Below are 21,622 nucleotides of genomic sequence, written 5' to 3'. Positions count from 1 at the left end.
AATTTGATACCCCTTGTTAATCAAAGAAGAGTGTTGCACACCACAAAATAATGGATGGATCAAGATACTACAAAGAAGTATTCCAGTGACCTTCTCCCAAAGTAAGGTAGATCCAATGCCATCAAACTCCAGTAATCTTAAATATAAAAGCCCCTGATGACTCTTGTTAGAGCTGTAGGGTCTACAGGAGTCTTCTTCTCCCATCCTTCTCCTTGCTTTCATCCAGTGCTTAATTTTAGTCAGTTCTTTCTGGTGCTCAGCACCAGCACTTAATCATCAACACCAGCGCTTTTCATGAGCATCAGTTAAGGACACATTAATTTATGGTAGGCACGGGGAGATTAAGTGATTTGCCCAAAATCACAGGATGTTGAGCCAACTCCGAGACACGGACTTGGGTTCCCAGCTTGGAAGTGAGCAGTTCTGGCCATTAAGCCACATCCTCTCCCAACTTTCATGGTTAGTAGTTGTTTCTGTTTTAGGCAGCGCTAACAGGAGAAATGGGCTGGTGCAAGCTGCCTCCTAACGAGAGCCTGGCACCTATTTGTTGTCTGTTTACAAATTAACCACTGCTTTCATCCCAGATGGTGGTGAACTCCCACCAAGTCTAGAATGTTCTTTTCAGGGACCTCTGTAACACATACTCTGTTACTTCACCACCCAACGTTGTTCTTAAGTTTTCTATCATTTTGCCCAGCAACCTCTTCTTACGTACCTTTTTCAGCTGAGCTACATTTCCTCTTTCTTGCCTACATGGAGCCGTATGATACAAGGGCCCCAGGAGCACCACAGTAATACAGAAGGGGCCGAAGATGTTTGTGCAGCCCTTTCTGTAATGCCGATAGCGCTGGCGTACATAAAGTGCCATGGACCCCCCAGACATCCCCTTGCAGACGTGTGCAGTCACTCACTGAACCCCCCAGACATCCCCATGCAAATAAGGGAATCCTTTAGGCTCTGAACCGGCGCCATATTACAGACCCAGGCGCAGAGGCAAGGAAACTCTCAGGAGACGCACTGACAGTGTCCCACCTAAAAGGTAGTACACTGTTAGTGTGCCAACTGATCGCAGCCCTCTAGCACTGGAAAAGGGGGTCCAATAGACCCCCCGACATCCCCTTGCAGACTTGTGCAGTCACTCACTGCACCCATGGACACACCAGACATCCCCTTGCAGACGGGTGCAGTCACTCACTGAACTCATGGACCTCCCAGACATCCCCTTGCAGACGTGTGCAGTCACTCACTGCACCCATGGACCCCCCAGACATCCCCTTGCAGACGTGTGCAGTCACTCACTGCACCCATGGACCCCCCAGACATCCCCTTGCAGACGGGTGCAGTCACTCACTGAACTCATGGACCCCCCAAAAATCCCCTTGCAGACGTGTGCAGTCACTCACTGCACCCATGGACCCCCCAGACATCCCCTTGCAGACTTGTGCAGTCACTCACTGCACCCATTGACCCCCAGACATCCCCTTGCAGACGTGTGCAGTCACTCACTGAACCCCCCAGACATCCCCTTGTAGGCATGTGCAGTCACTCACTGCACCCATGGACCCCCAGACCTCCCCTTGCAGACGTATGCAGTCACTCACTGAACCCCCCAGACATCCCCTTGCAGACGTGTGCAGTCACTCACTGAACCCATGGACCCCCCAGACATCCCCTTGCAGACGGGTGCAGTCACTCACTGCACCCATGGACCCCCCGACATCCCCTTGCAGACTTGTGCAGTCACTCACTGCACCCATGGACCCCCAGACATCCCCTTGCAGACGTGTGCAGTCACTCACTGAACCCCCCAGACATCCCCTTGCAGACGTGTGCACTCACTTACTGCACCCATAGACCCCCAGACATCCCCTTGCAGACGTGTGCAGTCACTCACTGAACCCCCAGACATCCCCTTGCAGACATGTGCAGTCACTCACTGCACCCATAGACCCCCAGACATCCCCTTGCAGACGTGTGCAGTCACTCACTGAACCCCCCAGACATCCCCTTGCAGACATGTGCAGTCACTCACTGCACCCATAGACCCCCCCAGACATCCCCTTGCAGACGGGTGCAGTCACTCACTGCACCCATGGACCCCCCAGACATCCCCTTGCAGGCATGTGCAGTCACTCACTGCACCCATGGACCCCCCCCAGACATCCCCTTGCAGACATGTGCAGTCACTCACTGTACCCATGGACCCCCCAGACATCCCCTTGCAGGCATGTGCAGTCACTCACTGCACCCATGGACCCCCCAGACATCCCCTTGCAGACGTGTGCAGTCACTCACTGAACCCCCCAGACATCCCCTTGCAGGCATGTGCAGTCACTCACTGTACCCATGGACCCCCCCGACATCCCCTTGCAGATATGTGCAGTCACTCACTGCACCCATGGACCCCCCAGACATCCCCTTGCAGACGAGTGCAGTCACTCACTGCACCCATGGACCCCCCAGACATCCCCTTGCAGGCATGTGCAGTCACTCACTGCACCCATGGACCCCCCCAGACATCCCCTTGCAGACGTGTGCAGTCACTCACTGCACCCATGGACCCCCCAGACATCCCCTTGCAGGCATGTGCAGTCACTCACTGCACCCATGGACCCCCCCAGACATCCCCTTGCAGACGTGTGCAGTCACTCACTGCACCCATGGACCCCCCAGACATCCCCTTGCAGACGTGTGCAGTCACTCACTGCACCCATGGACCCCCCCAGACATCCCCTTGCAGACGTGTGCAGTCACTCACTGCACCCATGGACCCCCCAGACATCCCCTTGCAGACGTGTGCAGTCACTCACTGCACCCATGGACCCCCAGACATCCCCTTGCAGACGTGTGCAGTCACTCACTGCACCCATGGACCCCCCAGACATCCCCTTGCAGACGTGTGCAGTCACTCACTGCACCCATGGACCCCCCCAGACATCCCCTTGCAGACGGGTGCAGTCACTCACTGCACCCCTGGACCCCCCCAGACATCCCCTTGCAGACGGGTGCAGTCACTCACTGCACCCATGGACCCCCCAGACATCCCCTTGCAGACGGGTGCAGTCACTCACTGCACCCATGGACCCCCCAGACATCCCCTTGCAGACGTGTGCAGTCACTCACTGCACCCATGGACCCCCCAGACATCCCCTTGCAGACGTGTGCAGTCACTCACTGCACCCATGGACCCCCCAGACATTCCCTTGCAGACGGGTGCAGTCACTCACTGCACCCATGGACCCCCCAGACATCCCCTTGCAGACGGGTGCAGTCACTCACTGAACTCATGGACCTCCCAGACATCCCCTTGCAGACGGGTGCAGTCACTCACTGAACTCATGGACCTCCCAGACATCCCCTTGCAGACATGTGCAGTCATTCACTGCACCCATGGACCCCCAGACATCCCCTTGCAGACGTGTGCAGTCACTCACTGAACTCATGGACCTCCCAGACATCCCCTTGCAGACATGTGCAGTCACTCACTGCACCCATGGACCCCCCAGAAATCCCCGTGCAGTCACTCACTGCACCCATGGACCCCCCCAGACATCCCCTTGCAGGCATGTGCAGTCACTCACTGCACCCATGGACCCCCCCAGACATCCCCTTGCAGACGTGTGCAGTCACTCACTGCACCCATAGACCCCCCAGACATCCCCTTGCAGACGTGTGCAGTCACTCACTGCACCCATGGACCCCCCAGACATCCCCTTGCAGACGTGTGCAGTCACTCACTGCACCCATGGACCCCCCCAGACATCCCCTTGCAGGCATGTGCAGTCACTCGCTGCACCCATGGACCCCCCAGACATCCCCTTGCAGGCATGTGCAGTCACTCACTGCACCCATGGACCCCCCAGACATCCCCTTGCAGACGTGTGCAGTCACTCACTGCACCCATGGACCCCCCAGACATCCCCTTGCAGACGTGTGCAGTCACTCACTGCACCCATGGACCCCCCAGACATCCCCTTGCAGACGTGTGCAATCACTCACTGCACCCATGGAACCCCCCAGACATCCCCTTGCAGACGGGTGCAGTCACTCACTGCACCCATGGACCCCCCCAGACATCCCCTTGCAGACGGGTGCAGTCACTCACTGCACCCATGGACCCCCCAGACATCCCCTTGCAGACGGGTGCAGTCACTCACTGCACCCATGGACCCCCCAGACATCCCCTTGCAGACGTGTGCAGTCACTCACTGCACCCATGGGCCCCCCAGACATCCCCTTGCAGACGTGTGCAGTCACTCACTGCACCCATGGACCCCCTAGACATTCCCTTGCAGACGAGTGCAGTCACTCACTGCACCCATGGACCCCCCAGACGTCCCCTTGCAGACGTGTGCAGTCATTCACTGCACCCATGGACCCCCAGATATCCCCTTGCAGACGTGTGCAGTCTCTCACTGAACTCATGGACCTCCCAGACATCCCCTTGCAGACATGTGCAGTCACTCACTGCACCCATGGACCCCCCCAGACATCCCCTTGCAGGCATGTGCAGTCACTCACTGCACCCATGGACCCCCCCAGACATCCCCTTGCAGACGTGTGCAGTCACTCACTGCACCCATAGACCCCCCAGACATCCCCTTGCAGACGTGTGCAGTCACTCACTGCACCCATGGACCCCCCAGACATCCCCTTGCAGACGTGTGCAGTCACTCACTGCACCCATGGACCCCCCCAGACATCCCCTTGCAGGCATGTGCAGTCACTCACTGCACCCATGGACCCCCAGACATCCCCTTGCAGGCATGTGCAGTCACTCACTGCACCCATGGACCCCCCAGACATCCCCTTGCAGGCATGTGCAGTCACTCACTGCACCCATGGACCCCCCCAGACATCCCCTTGCAGACGGGTGCAGTCACTCACTGCACCCATGGACCCCCCCAGACATCCCCTTGCAGACGGGTGCAGTCACTCACTGCACCCATGGACCCCCCAGACATCCCCTTGCAGACGGGTGCAGTCACTCACTGCACCCATGGACCCCCCAGACATCCCCTTGCAGACGTGTGCAGTCACTCACTGCACCCATGGACCCCCCAGACATCCCCTTGCAGACGTGTGCAGTCACTCACTGCACCCATGGACCCCCCAGACATTCCCTTGCAGACGGGTGCAGTCACTCACTGCACCCATGGACCCCCCAGACATCCCCTTGCAGACGGGTGCAGTCACTCACTGCACCCATGGACCCCCCAGACATCCCCTTGCAGACGGGTGCAGTCACTCACTGAACTCATGGACCTCCCAGACATCCCCTTGCAGACGGGTGCAGTCACTCACTGAACTCATGGACCTCCCAGACATCCCCTTGCAGACATGTGCAGTCATTCACTGCACCCATGGACCCCCAGACATCCCCTTGCAGACGTGTGCAGTCTCTCACTGAACTCATGGACCTCCCAGACATCCCCTTGCAGACATGTGCAGTCACTCACTGCACCCATGGACCCCCCAGAAATCCCTGTGCAGTCACTCACTGCACCCATGGACCCCCCCAGACATCCCCTTGCAGGCATGTCCAGTCACACACTGCACCCATGGACCCCCCCAGACATCCCCTTGCAGACGTGTGCAGTCACTCACTGCACCCATAGACCCCCCCAGACATCCCCTTGCAGACGTGTGCAGTCACTCACTGCACCCATGGACCCCCCAGACATCCCCTTGCAGACGTGTGCAGTCACTCACTGCACCCATGGACCCCCCCAGACATCCCCTTGCAGGCATGTGCAGTCACTCACTGCACCCATGGACCCCCCAGACATCCCCTTGCAGGCATGTGCAGTCACTCACTGCACCCATGGACCCCCCAGACATCCCCTTGCAGACGTGTGCAGTCACTCACTGCACCCATGGACCCCCCAGACATCCCCTTGCAGACGTGTGCAGTCACTCACTGCACCCATGGACCCCCAGACATCCCCTTGCAGATGTGTGCAATCACTCACTGCACCCATGGAACCCCCCAGACATCCCCTTGCAGACGGGTGCAGTCACTCACTGCACCCATGGACCCCCCCAGACATCCCCTTGCAGACGGGTGCAGTCACTCACTGCACCCATGGAACCCCCAGACATCCCCTTGCAGACGGGTGCAGTCACTCACTGCACCCATGGACCCCCCAGACATCCCCTTGCAGACGTGTGCAGTCACTCACTGCACCCATGGACCCCCCAGACATCCCCTTGCAGACGTGTGCAGTCACTCACTGCACCCATGGACCCCCCAGACATTCCCTTGCAGACGAGTGCAGTCACTCACTGCACCCATGGACCCCCCAGACGTCCCCTTGCAGACGTGTGCAGTCACTCACTGCACCCATGGACCCCCCCAGACATCCCCTTGCAGACGGGTGCAGTCACTCACTGCACCCATGGACCCCCCCAGACATCCCCTTGCAGACGGGTGCAGTCACTCACTGCACCCATGGACCCCCCCAGACATCCCCTTGCAGACGGGTGCAGTCACTCACTGCACCCATGGACCCCCCAGACATCCCCTTGCAGACGGGTGCAGTCACTCACTGCACCCATGGACCCCCCAGACATCCCCTTGCAGACGTGTGCAGTCACTCACTGCACCCATGGACCCCCCAGACATCCCCTTGCAGACGTGTGCAGTCACTCACTGCACCCATGGACCCCCCAGACATTCCCTTGCAGACGGGTGCAGTCACTCACTGCACCCATGGACCCCCCAGACATCCCCTTGCAGACGGGTGCAGTCACTCACTGCACCCATGGACCCCCCAGACATTCCCTTGCAGACGGGTGCAGTCACTCACTGCACCCATGGACCCCCCAGACATCCCCTTGCAGATGGGTGCAGTCACTCACTGCACCCATGGACCCCCCAGACATCCCCTTGCAGACGGGTGCAGTCACTCACTGAACTCATGGACCTCCCAGACATCCCCTTGCAGACATGTGCAGTCATTCACTGCACCCATGGACCCCCAGACATCCCCTTGCAGACGTGTGCAGTCACTCACTGAACTCATGGACCTCCCAGACATCCCCTTGCAGACGGGTGCCGTCACTCACTGCACCCATGGACCCCCCAGAAATCCCCGTGCAGTCACTCACTGCACCCATGGACCCCCCCAGACATCCCCTTGCAGGCATGTGCAGTCACTCACTGCACCCATGGACCCCCCCAGACATCCCCTTGCAGACGTGTGCAGTCACTCACTGCACCCATAGACCCCCCAGACATCCCCTTGCAGACGTGTGCAGTCACTCACTGCCCCATGGACCCCCCAGAAATCCCCCTGCAGACGTGTGCAGTCACTCACTGCACCCATGGACCCCCCCAGACATCCCCTTGCAGGCATGTGCAGTCACTCACTGCACCCATGGACCCCCCAGAAATCCCCGTGCAGTCACTCACTGCACTCATGGCCCCCCCAGACATCCCCTTGCAGGCATGTGCAGTCACTCACTGCACCCATGGACCCCCCAGACATCCCCTTGCAGACGTGTGCAGTCACTCACTGCACCCATGGACCCCCCAGACATCCCCTTGCAGACGTGTGCAGTCACTCACTGCACCCATGGACCCCCCAGACATCCCCTTGCAGACGTGTGCAATCACTCACTGCACCCATGGAACCCCCAGACATCCCCTTGCAGACGGGTGCAGTCACTCACTGCACCCATGGACCCCCCCAGACATCCCCTTGCAGACGGGTGCAGTCACTCACTGCACCCATGGACCCCCCAGACATCCCCTTGCAGACGGGTGCAGTCACTCACTGCACCCATGGACCCCCCAGACATCCCCTTGCAGACGTGTGCAGTCACTCACTGCACCCATGGCCCCCCCCAGACATCCCCCTGCAGACGTGTGCAGTCACTCACTGCACTCATGGACCCCCCAGACATTCCCTTGCAGACGGGTGCAGTCACTCACTGCACCCATGGACCCCCCAGACATCCCCTTGCAGACGTGTGCAGTCACTCACTGCACCCATGGACCCCCCAGACATTCCCTTGCAGACGGGTGCAGTCACTCACTGCACCCATGGACCCCCCAGACGTCCCCTTGCAGACGGGTGCAGTCACTCACTGCACCCATGGACCCCCCAGACATCCCCTTGCAGACGTGTGCAGTCACTCACTGAACTCATGGACCTCCCAGACATCCCCTTGCAGACATGTGCAGTCGCTCACTGCACCCTTGGACCCCCCAGAGATCCCCTTGCAGACGGGTGCAGTCACTCACTGCACCCATGGACCCCCCAGACATCCCCTTGCAGACGTGTGCAGTCACTCACTGAACCCCCCAGACATCCCCTTGCAGACTTGTGCAGTCACTCACTGCACCCATGGACCCCCCAGACATCCCCTTGCAGACGTGTGCAGTCACTCACTGAACCCCCCAGACATCCCCTTGCAGACGGGTGCAGTCACTCACTGCACCCATGGACCCCCAGACATCCCCTTGCAGATGGGTGCAGTCACTCACTGCACCCATGGACCCCCCAGACATCCCCTTGCAGACGTGTGCAGTCACTCACTGCACCCATGGACCTCCCAGACATCCCCTTGCAGACGTGTGCAGTCACTCACTGAACCCCCCCAGACATCCCCTTGCAGACATGTGCAGTGAGTCACTGAACCCATGGACCCCCCAGACATCCCCTTGCAGACGTGTGCAGTCACTCACTGAACCCTCCAGACATCCCCTTGCAGACATGTGCAGGCACTCACTGCACCCATGGACCCCCCAGACATCCCCTTGCAGACGGGTGCAGTCACTCACTGCACCCATGGACCTCCCAGACATCCCCTTGCAGACATGTGCAGTCACTCACTGCACCCATGGACCCCCCAGACATCCCCTTGCAGACGTGTGCAGTCACTCACTGAACCCCCCAGACATCCCCTTGCAGACGGGTGCAGTCACTCAGTGAACCCATGGACCCCCCCGGCATCCCCTTGCAGACGTGTGCAGTCACTCACTGCACCCATGGACCCCCAGACATCCCCTTGCAGACGTGTGCAGTCACTCACTGCACCCATGGACCCCCCAGACATCCCCTTGCAGACGTGTGCAGTCACTAACTGAACCCCCCAGACATCCCCTTGCAGACATGTGCAGTCACTCACTGCACCCATGGACCCCCCAGACATCCCCTTGCAGACGGGTGCAGTCACTCACTGCACCCATGGACCCCCCCCAGACATCCCCTTGCAGACGTGTGCAGTCACTCACTGAACCCCCCAGACATCCCCTTGCAGACTTGTGCAGTCACTCACTGCACCCATGGACCCCCAGAAATCCCCTTGCAGACGTGTGCAGTCACTCACTGAACCCCCCAGACATCCCCTTGCAGACGGGTGCAGTCACTCACTGCACCCATGGACCCCCCAGACATCCCCTTGCAGACGGGTGCAGTCACTCACTGCACCCATGGACCCCCCCGTCATACCCTTGCAGACGTGTGCAGTCACTCACTGAACCCCCCAGACATCCCCTTGCAGACTTGTGCAGTCACTCACTGCACCCATGGACCCCCCAGACATCCCCTTGCAGACTTGTGCAGTCACTCACTGCACCCATGGTCCCCCCAGACATCCCCTTGCAGACGTGTGCAGTCACTCACTGAACCCCCAGACATCCCCTTGCAGACTTGTGCAGTCACTCACTGCACCCATGGACCCCCAGACATCCCCTTGCAGACGGGTGCAGTCACTCACTGCACCCATGGACCCCCCAGACATCCCCTAGCAGACGGGTGCAGTCACTCACTGCACCCATGGACCCCCCAGACATCCCCTAGCAGACGGGTGCAGTCACTCACTGCACCCATGGACCCCCCAGACATCCCCTTGCAGACGGGTGCAGTCACTCACTGCACCCATGGACCCCCCAGACATCCCCTAGCAGACGGGTGCAGTCACTCACTGCACCCATGGACCTCCCAGACATCCCCTTGCAGACATGTGCAGTCACTCACTGCACCCATGGACCTCCCAGACATCCCCTTGCAGACGGGTGCAGTCACTCACTGCACCCATGGACCCCCCAGACATCCCCTTGCAGACGGGTGCAGTCACTCACTGCACCCATGGACCCCCCAGACATCCCCTTGCAGACGTGTGCAGTCACTCACTGCACCCATGGACCTCCCAGACATCCCCTTGCAGACGTGTGCAGTCACTCACTGAACCCCCCAGACATCCCCTTGCAGACATGTGCAGTCACTCACTGAACCCATGGACCCCCCAGACATCCCCATGCAGATGTGTGCAGTCACTCACTGAACCCCCCAGACATCCCCTTGCAGACATGTGCAGTCACTCACTGCACCCATGGACCTCCCAGACATCCCCTTGCAGACATGTGCAGTCACTCACTGCACCCATGGACCCCCCAGACATCCCCTTGCAGACGGGTGCAGTCACTTACTGAACTCATGGACCTCCCAGACATCCCCTTGCAGACGGGTGCAGTCACTCACTGAACTCATGGACCTCTCAGACATGCCCTTGCAGACATGTGCAGTCATTCACTGCACCCATGGACCCCCAGACATCCCCTTGCAGACGTGTGCAGTCACTCACTGAACTCATGGACCTCCCAGACATCCCCTTGCAGACGTGTGCAGTCACTCACTGAACTCATGGACCCCCCAGACATCCCCTTGCAGACGTGTGCAGTCACTCACTGAACTCATGGACCTCCCAGACATCCCCTTGCAGACATGTGCAGTCACTCACTGCACCCATGGACCCCCCAGACATCCCCGTGCAGTCACTCACTGCACCCATGGACCCCCCCAGACATCCCCTTGCAGGCATGTGCAGTCACTCACTGCACCCATGGACCCCCCCCAGACATCCCCTTGCAGACGTGTGCAGTCACTCACTGCACCCATAGACCCCCCAGACATCCCCTTGCAGACGTGTGCAGTCACTCACTGCACCCATGGACCCCCCAGACATCCCCTTGCAGACGTGTGCAGTCACTCACTGCACCCATGGACCCCTCCAGACATCCCCTTGCAGGCATGTGCAGTCACTCGCTGCACCCATAGACCCCCCAGACATCCCCTTGCAGACGGGTGCAGTCACTCACTGCACCCATGGACCCCCCAGACATCCCCTTGCAGACGGGTGCAGTCACTCACTGCACCCATGGACCCCCAGACATCCCCTTGCAGACGTGTGCAGTCACTCACTGCACCCATGGACCCCCCAGACATCCCCTTACAGACGTGTGCAGTCACTCACTGCACCCATGGACCCCCAGACATTCCCTTGCAGACGCCATGGACCCCCCAGACATCCCCTTGCAGACGGGTGCAGTCACTCACTGCACCCATGGACCCCCCAGACATCCCCTTGCAGACGGGTGCAGTCACTCACTGAACTCATGGACCTCCCAGACATCCCCTTGCAGACGGGTGCAGTCACTCACTGAACTCATGGACCTCCCAGACATCCCCTTGCAGACATGTGCAGTCACTCACTGCACCCATGGACCCCCAAACATCCCCTTGCAGACGTGTGCAGTCACTCACTGAACTCATGGACCTCCCAGACATCCCCTTGCAGACATGTGCAGTCGCTCACTGCACCCTTGGACCCCCCAGACATCCCCTTGCAGACGGGTGCAGTCACTCACTGCACCCATGGACCCCCCAGACATCCCCTTGCAGACGTGTGCAGTCACTCACTGAACCCCCAGACATCCCCTTGCAGACTTGTGCAGTCACTCACTGCACCCATGGACCCCCCAGACATCCCCTTGCAGACGTGTGCAGTCACTCACTGAACCCCCCAGACATCCCCTTGCAGACGGGTGCAGTCACTCACTGCACCCATGGACCCCCAGACATCCCCTTGCAGATGGGTGCAGTCACTCACTGCACCCATGGACCCCCCAGACATCCCCTTGCAGACGTGTGCAGTCACTCACTGAACCCCCCAGACATCCCCTTGCAGACATGTGCAGTCACTCACTGCACCCATGGACCCCCCAGACATCCCCTTGCAGACGTGTGCAGTCACTCACTGCACCCATGGACCTCCCAGACATCCCCTTGCAGACGTGTGCAGTCACTCACTGAACCCCCCAGACATCCCCTTGCAGACATGTGCAGTCACTCACTGAACCCATGGACCCCCCAGACATCCCCATGCAGATGTGTGCAGTCACTCACTGAACCCCCCAGACATCCCCTTGCAGACATGTGCAGTCACTCACTGCACCCATGGACCTCCCAGACATCCCCTTGCAGACATGTGCAGTCACTCACTGCACCCATGGACCCCCCAGACATCCCCTTGCAGACGTGTGCAGTCACTCACTGAACCCCCCAGACATCCCCTTGCAGACGGGTGCAGTCACTCAGTGAACCCATGGACCCCCCAGACATCCCCTTGCAGACGTGTGCAGTCACTCACTGCACCCATGGACCCCCAGACATCCCCTTGCAGACGTGTGCAGTCACTCACTGAACCCCCCAGACATCCCCTTGCAGACATGTGCAGTCACTCACTGCACCCATGGACCCCCCAGACATGCCCTTGCAGACGGGTGCAGTCACTCACTGCACCCATGGACCCCCCAGACATCCCCTTGCAGACGTGTGCAGTCACTCACTGAACCCCCCAGACATCCCCTTGCAGACTTGTGCAGTCACTCACTGCACCCATGGACCCCCAGACATCCCCTTGCAGACGTGTGCAGTCACTCACTGAACCCCCCAGACATCCCCTTGCAGACGGGTGCAGTCACTCACTGCACCCATGGACCCCCCAGACATACCCTTGCAGACGGGTGCAGTCACTCACTGCACCCATGGACCCCCCCAGACATACCCTTGCAGACGTGTGCAGTCACTCACTGCACCCCCCAGACATCCCCTTGCAGACTTGTGCAGTCACTCACTGCACCCATGGACCCCCCAGACATCCCCTTGCAGACTTGTGCAGTCACTCACTGCACCCATGGACCCCCCAGACATCCCCTTGCAGACGTGTGCAGTCACTCACTGAACCCCCAGACATCCCCTTGCAGACTTGTGCAGTCACTCACTGCACCCATGGACCCCCCAGACATCCCCTTGCAGACGGGTGCAGTCACTCACTGCACCCATGGACCCCCCAGACATCCCCTTGCAGACGTGTGCAGTCACTCACTGAACCCCCCCAGACATCCCCTTGCAGACGTGTGCAGTCACTCACTGAACTCATGGACCTCCCAGACATCCCCATGCAGACGTGTGCAGTCACTCACTGAACCCCCCAGACATCCCCTTGCAGACTTGTGCAGTCACTCACTGCACCCATGGACCCCCCAGACATCCCCTTGCAGACGGGTGCAGTCACTCACTGCACCCATGGACCCCCCCAGACATCCCCTTGCAGACAGGTGCAGTCACTCACTGCACCCATGGACCTCCCAGACATCCCCTTGCAGACGTGTGCAGTCACTCACTGAACTCATGGACCTCCCAGACATCCCCTTGCAGACGTGTGCAGTCACTCACTGAACCCCCCAGACATCCCCTTGCAGACTTGTGCAGTCCCTCACTGCACCCATGGACCCCCCAGACATCCCCTTGCAGACTTGTGCAGTCACTCACTGCACCCATGGACCCCCCCAGACATCCCCTTGCAGACGTGTGCAGTCACTCACTGAACCCCCCAGATATCCCCTTGCAGACTTGTGCAGTCACTCACTGCACCCATGGACCCCCCAGACATCCCCTTGCAGACGTGTGCAGTCACTCACTGAACCCCCAGATATCCCCTTGCAGACTTGTGCAGTCACTCACTGCACCCATGGCCCCCCAGACATCCCCTTGCAGACGGGTGCAGTCACTCACTGCACCCATGGACCTCCCAGACATCCCCTTGCAGACTTGTGCAGTCACGCACTGCACCCATGGACCCCCCAGACATCCCCTTGCAGACTTGTGCAGTCACTCACTGAACTCATGGACCTCCCAGACATCCCCTTGCAGACATGTGCAGTCACTCACTGCACCTATGGACCCCCCAGACATCCCCTTGCAGACGTGTGCAGTCACTCACTGAACCCCCCAGACATCCCCTTGCAGACTTGTGCAGTCACTCACTGAACTCATGAACCTCCCAGACATCCCCTTGCAGACTTGTGCAGTCACTCACTGAACTCATGGACCTCCCAGACATCCCCTTGCAGACGTGTGCAGTCACTCACTGAACCTCCCAGACATCCCCTTGCAGACTTGTGCAGTCACTCACTGCACCCATGGACCCCCCAGACATCCCCTTGCAGACGGGTGCAGTCACTCACTGAACTCATGGACCTCCCAGACATCCCCTTGCAGACTTGTGTAGTCACTCACTGAACTCATGGACCTCCCAGACATCCCCTTGCAGATGTGTGCAGTCACTCACTGCACCCATGGACCCCCCAGACATCCCCTTGCAGACGGGTGCAGTCACTCACTGCACCCATGGACCCCCCAGACATCCCCTTGCAGACGTGTGCAGTCACTCACTGAACCCCCCCAGACATCCCCTTGCAGACTTGTGCAGTCACTCACTGCACCCATGGACCCCCCAGACATCCCCTTGCAGACGTGTGCAGTCACTCACTGAACCCCCAGACATCCCCTTGCAGACGGGTGCAGTCACTCACTGTAGGAAGGTGGCTACCTGACTATGGTTACCCCAGATTTTTTGCCTGTGTTTAGCTGGTTTTTTGACTTAGTTGACCTGGTTCCCTGCTAATCAGGGCCCCAGGCCATCTGCTCTCTCTGTAAAATGGATTCCATGTACCCTAGGTACATACCACAATTGGAAATGGACTCCTTGTCAGCCCCTGTATAATGCACTATAGGTGCCCAGGGCATAGGGGCCACCAAGGCCTACCAGGGGCTGCAGCATATCTTTTGCCACCCCTGGCTGGTTCTTAAATTGACACAACTGGCTGATCACTCAGCTGGGGTAAGGTGGTGTAATCACCCCTTACTTAGATATAGTATACCTATATCTAAACCTATATCTGAACACATATAAACCTGTGAGCCACTCCTATGGAAGGCCTCATCAATCCTGGAGGCAGAGTGCGTGGTTTAATGTGAGATGGAGCTCTAGCATGAGCTGAGCCTGTCTGCAGCTGTCGGGAACAACTCCCTAAGCTGTTTCAGGATAACGCCATACCATATACTCTTAAGTGCCTTATAATCCTCGCGGTTATATAGCAACTCTGGTTTGGCTTTATCAAAACATGTCGTGTAAGGTGTCATACGATTTGGAATACTATCCCCTCGCCAGTTCTGGCGACGGGGATAGCATTCCACCCCTCTAGAGGGGTAAGACATGTTACTTTACTTAAATGCGGTTAATTTCTAAAAGGACCTTAGATCCACAAAATGGATGCCTCTGCCACAGACAAGAGTCTGACCCCCTGAAGCTGACCGAAACTCAGCCAAATGGGGCCTGGACAAAGGGTTTCCTGTTGCAGGGAGGTGTTACACCCCCTCAGACAGGAGATAGTGGATTGTAGCAGGGAGGTTTGAAAGAAACCAGACACTGCATGGGGAGCACAAGGCTGCCCCTTGCATAATCCGGCCAAACTGGTTCTGGGGCACTCCAGCCCTCGTGCCAGGGCGGCCTGGATCAAAGGAAAGGGGTGTATCCACCCCCTTCCTGGGTCCCACCCATAGGGGGGGACCTAGCAGGTAATCACGCCCCCCAGATTCGAATAAGAGTGGGAGCAGTGCCAATGCACATCAGATTTCCTGGAAGAAACATTAGAAACGAAACTCTGGACCCTTGGACCTCCATCTCAACGTGGAAGCCCGAAGAATCTCCCTTGTGGTCAAGGAGTGACCACCCTGCAGCAGCAGGCACCATCCAGCCCTCGACGTCTACTTGGTTGCAGTTCCCGCCGGAATTCGAGCGACTGAGATCGACGAGATCAAGCTTGCCTGCCTTCCAACAGCCCGATCCACAGTCCCTGCAGAGCTGAGACCCGTGGAGGCGACCGGAAGCGTGGGGCACGCCATCTTGAATTGACCACGAGACGCTGACCGTGCAGCCCACGAGTGACCCTCGAAGCTGTGCACCGGGGTTTGAGAAGCCCCCACCCTGAGCTACTCTTGAGCCGAAGTTCAGCCCTCCACACTCGACGAGTGCTGCGTGGGGCCCTTCTGCTCCATTTGGCTCAACGCGTTGGCCCGGTCACTTGCCAGCCGGCTAGTGGTCCCTGTGCCGACGAAACTACAAAGAAGACTCGTGAATCTGGTTGCTCCAGATCCACACCAGCTCCCCTGAAAAGGAGCCCCCACTCTGACCTTCCTGGTTCGAGTGAGAAGCAATCTCCCGGTTCCGCGTGGATTGCTCTTGCCAAGTGTTGTTTGCTCCAAACTTGAAGCCGACAGCGCCGACGGTGAGAGCCTGCGTGGGACAGATCGTGACCTGCTCCTGGACATCGCAGATGCCCCAGAGCCCACGTGACAGTGGAAAGAAGCTCCTCGACGACAACCTGATTGCGCCCGACATTGCCTGGTTCCGTCCTGGTTCCACCCTGGTCACTGCTGAGTGACCAAGACTCTGTCCCCTCTGCTTTCAGGTACCCTTCGACTTGAGTCCACCCTTGGACTCCACCGGACACTTCATCTTCAACCTGCCTGCAGCCCTTTCAGCTTCAAGCACCAAGAGCCTGCGTGTCAAAACCCGACGCCACTTCGACCCTGTGCACCCACTTCCTGTGGGTGAGGTAACTTTGCTCCGCCGGTGTTCCCACACTGGTGCACATCTCTAGGGTCTGTGTGTTAAGTTTTGTTCCTCTAGGTTCAGCGGAAGTGTCCTTAAACTCTAACTTTACACTTTTTACGCACCATTGGTTAACATTGGTGCATGCGTGCGCTTTCCGCACATCTCCCGAATCCCGAGGGCCATTCCCGACTTCAGCATTGCTTGTCCTGACTGCTCCCAGCGATTCCCTAGGCCCTAGGCCTAACCACTGCTCGATTGGTATCTCTTATACCACTTGTTTAGTATATGGTTTGAGTGGCCACCCGCCCTCATCCATAATTGTGCAACTTGTATGTTTAAACAGTGCTTTTGATTTAACGCTTGTGCCCCTTTATTCATAAAGAATACTGGGGATTGTTTTTAGTAATAAACACATATATTTTTATAATATATACTTGTGTGGTGTCCTTTCATTTGATATTACAGGATTGTATGTGGTAAAACAGCTCGCTTAACACGACCACTTAAGTAAAGCCTTTAGGCTGCTTAGTCCATGCTACCCCTAGGATAGCTTGTCTAACAAGGTTGACTTGCAACCTGACACCATAAGGGATTGTTTGGTCTGATAATAGGTGGTTCCAGAATTGGAAACATCACCTATCAGGCCAACTTCTCACATTGGTGAGCAGCGGTGCGGATTTGAGCTTGCTGTTGTTTTACCATTGCAATCTTTTATCAAATTGAAAGATCACATCAAGTACCTCTAGGTACATATAAATCAAAAGCTTAGCATATTAAGTTCTACTGAACTTAGTAGTTGTAGATTAAAGGGATTAGCACACCCTGACTACAACTCACTAGCAAGGTACAGTAGGAAAACACTTAGTGTAGGTAAGTGCACCACTTACACCTCACTAGCAGTCATGTCTGACACAGGAAAAGCCTCAGGGTCTGCTCCTGTGACAGTTGACCTTACCAAGGCAACTTCCAGCTATGACAAGTTAACCCGAAAGGACTTGATTGCCTTGTGCATATCAAGAGGGTTAAAAAGGGGCAGAAGTCCCACATGTCCTATCCTGATAGCCATTCTAGAGCAGGATGACTTAGAGAAGGGAAATGAAGCTCCCTTAGAATCAGGAGATGGAGTAAACCCCCCTGTAACTGATCCCCCTCAGGAGGAAGAGGAAGAAGAAGAGGAGGAGGAGGACTCAGAAGTAGAGGACCCAGAAGATCAGGATCAGAGGGGTAGCCAGGTCCAAGTTGCCAGGCTTAACCAGGCCAACCTAGACCTACTGGGGAATGGAGAGGGCCAGCATCTCCCCAGATCCCACCATGTCATTCTCCCAGGCAACAGAAGAGTGAGATCTCCCTCAGGGGACTCTCATATTTCTAGTGCCTCAAGGGAATCACAGAGAGGCATGACTGCTTCTCAAAAGCTAGAGCATAGGGCCAGAATGAGGGCTGTCAAACTCCAGATAGAGAGGGAGGAGGTAGCCTTGGCCCAAGCTAGACTTGCCTTGGCAAGAGAGCAAAAATTGTGTGGCTTAGATGCCACTGGTGGCAGCAATATTCCTAAAGAGAAACCCAGGTCCTATGATAGTAGAAACCTGACAAAGATTGTGCCCCCCTACAAGGAAGGGGATGACATCCACAAGTGGATAACTGCTCTTGAGAGAGCCTGCATGGTACAGCAGGTTCCTGAGGAACAGTGGGCAGCAATCTTATGGTACTCCTTTTCAGAGAAAGGGAGAGATAAGCTCCTCACTGTTAGACATGAGGATGCAAACAATTACAAAGTCCTGAAGAGTGTCCTAATAGATGGGTTTGGCTTAACCACTGAACAGTACAGGTTGAAGTTCAGAGACACCCAGAAGACACAGACTCAGGACTGGACTGATTTTGTTGATTGTGCAACTAAGGCTCTGGAGGGTTGGCTACATGGCAGCAAAGTACATGAATTTACAGGATTGTATAATTTGATTATGAGGGAGCAGATCCTAAGTAATTGTCAGAACCAGCTCTTACACCAGCACCTGGTGGACTCTGATCTGACCTCTCCCCAAGAATTGGGAAAGAAGGCAGACAAGTGGGTCAGAACCAGGATTAGGCCTAAGAATCAGGACAGTAACCAGAAGAAGGAGTCTACCAAGCCTCAAGATAAGGGTGGGGATAAAAATAAAGAAAAGACTTCCCCAGGGCCCCAAAACTCCAAGAATGGGGGTGGGTCCCAAGACACTTCTTCAACTGAGAAAAAGCCTTATTGTTATGCCTGTAAACAGGTTGGGCATTACAAAACAGACAACTGTTGTCCCAAGAATAACAATAAAGAGAATATACCTCCAAAGCCAGCTCCACCACCTCCTGTTACTGTCAGCAGTAATCCCCCAGGAAGTGGGAGCACACCCAGGAATCTGGGTGGGTTTACTTTTGGAGCTCAGGTGGACCCTGGCCTATCCAGGTCCCCATCACCCAATGATCTTGTGTATGAGACTGGCATGGGGTTTGCCAACTTCTCTGATTGCCCAAATAACTTGAACAAGTATAGACAAGAGCCCATCATCAATGGTTTGAAAGTTGAAGCTTTTAGAGACACAGGGGCTAGCATCACCATGGTGGCTGATGGTATAGTCCCCTCTAAGCAACTTTTACCTGGTGCCACATACCAGGTAACAAACATTGATGGCATCAAAACAAATCATCCCATGGCAGTAGTAAGTCTCAGCTGGGGAGGTGTCATTGGCCCAAAGAGAGTGGCAGTGTCATCAAACTTGCCTGTAGATTGCCTACTTGGTAATGATTTGGAAATCTCAGCCTGGGCTGAGGTTGAACAGGAAATCCATTCTAGAATGGTAAATTCCAATGGAAAGGTTAGTGGGGCTGTAATGGCTACAGCCCCAATTCAAGATGTCCTTCCTGAAAAGGTTGGTAGGGCTGAGAAACTCTCTGCCCCATCTTTAGCAAAAGCTCTTCCTGAACAGAATAGCAAAGCTGTTATGATAACAGCAGAAACCCAAACTGAGTCTCCTCCTGAAAAGGTTGGTGGGGCTGTGATGGCCACAGCCCAAACTCAAACTGATATGTGTGTTGTGAAACCTGAAATGATGGATAACTCCACACAAACTGAGAGCATGGAGGAGGAAGAGAAATCTCCCCCTCACCAGACTTTAGGACAGGATCAGCCTCCTCAGGGAACTGATCTTACCCCTGATGAAGGAACTGCCCCAGAGGTGGTTGGGCCTAGCCTGACAGAACCTCTGATGTCAGTGGACCCTTCTCAGGTGGGACCCAGTCTGGAGCAGGTAACCTGCCCCTCTCTCCCTTGCCTTAGCCAGCCCAGGGCTGCAGAGGACAAGAAGGACAGTGAGACCCAGAGGGCCCCCTGTCAAATAAAGCACCCCCATCAACAGATTAGGGGCACCAAAACTAGTAGCCCTAGTGAGGTGAAAACTTTAAAAACTCCTGAGGGAGCCCCCTTAAAAACAGTTAGGGACCTCCCACAGATGGATTCTGTTGGGCACAGCCAAACCTGGGACCCAAAGGGCCCAAACCTGAACTGTCCCTCCAGCAAGCCAAACAGAGGGACCCAGCCTCCAGCTTTAGGTAGCCAGAGGTTGACCCTGAGAGCACAGTGCAACTCAGTTAAAGAAAGAAAGGCACACATGGTGGAAGATAATTGGAGGAAGCCAAGCCCTAACTTAGTAGAGCCTCACTTCAATACTCCATATCCAAACCAGCCTTTAACTTTGCATAAACACACCCAAGGTAGTGATTCCCTATGGTGGAGACCCTGTAATACCCAAAGGGTGAGGGACTGCTTAGTGGACCATGAGACAGGGGGTACCCATGCTAGTGCAGGTACTTCCTTATATGGCCACTCAGGCAATATAGGCTTACCTGGCCAAGGATAGCCTTATCTCCTTTCGTTTGGGGGGGGGGTTATGTAGGAAGGTGGCTACCTGACTATGGTTACCCCAGATTTTTTGCCTGTGTTTAGCTGGTTTTTTGACTTAGTTGACCTGGTTCCCTGCTAATCAGGGCCCCAGGCCATCTGCTCTCTCTGTAAAATGGATTCCATGTACCCTAGGTACATACTACAATTGGAAATGGACTCCTTGTCAGCCCCTGTATAATGCACTATAGGTGCCCAGGGCATAGGGGCCACCAAGGCCTACCAGGGGCTGCAGCATATCTTTTGCCACCCCTGGCTGGTTCTTAAATTGACACAACTGGCTGATCACTCAGCTGGGGTAAGGTGGTGTAATCACCCCTTACTTAGATATAGTATACCTATATCTAAACCTATATCTGAACACATATAAACCTGTGAGCCACTCCTATGGAAGGCCTCATCAATCCTGGAGGCAGAGTGCGTGGTTTAATGTGAGATGGAGCTCTAGCATGAGCTGAGCCTGTCTGCAGCTGTCGGGAACAACTCCCTAAGCTGTTTCAGGATAACGCCATACCATATACTCTTAAGTGCCTTATAATCCTCGCGGTTATATAGCAACTCTGGTTTGGCTTTATCAAAACATGTCGTGTAAGGTGTCATACGATTTGGAATACTATCCCCTCGCCAGTTCTGGCGACGGGGATAGCATTCCACCCCTCTAGAGGGGTAAGACATGTTACTTTACTTAAATGCGGTTAATTTCTAAAAGGACCTTAGATCCACAAAATGGATGCCTCTGCCACAGACAAGAGTCTGACCCCCTGAAGCTGACCGAAACTCAGCCAAATGGGGCCTGGACAAAGGGTTTCCTGTTGCAGGGAGGTGTTACACCCCCTCAGACAGGAGATAGTGGATTGTAGCAGGGAGGTTTGAAAGAAACCAGACACTGCATGGGGAGCACAAGGCTGCCCCTTGCATAATCCGGCCAAACTGGTTCTGGGGCAC

General features: G+C 56.2%; 1 protein-coding gene across 4 annotated transcripts in view; it reads left to right on the top strand.

The window, feature by feature from the left end:
- CATIP (ciliogenesis associated TTC17 interacting protein) overlaps positions 1 to 21,622 on the top strand; it is a 285,718-nt gene that overhangs the window by 50,163 nt on the left and 213,933 nt on the right. The window lies entirely within an intron of this gene.

This window comes from Lissotriton helveticus, chromosome 3_1 (assembly GCF_964261635.1).
Source record: "Lissotriton helveticus chromosome 3_1, aLisHel1.1, whole genome shotgun sequence".
NCBI classification, from domain to species: Eukaryota; Metazoa; Chordata; class Amphibia; order Caudata; family Salamandridae; genus Lissotriton; species Lissotriton helveticus.
This window is presented reverse-complemented; position numbering and strand designations above follow the sequence as displayed.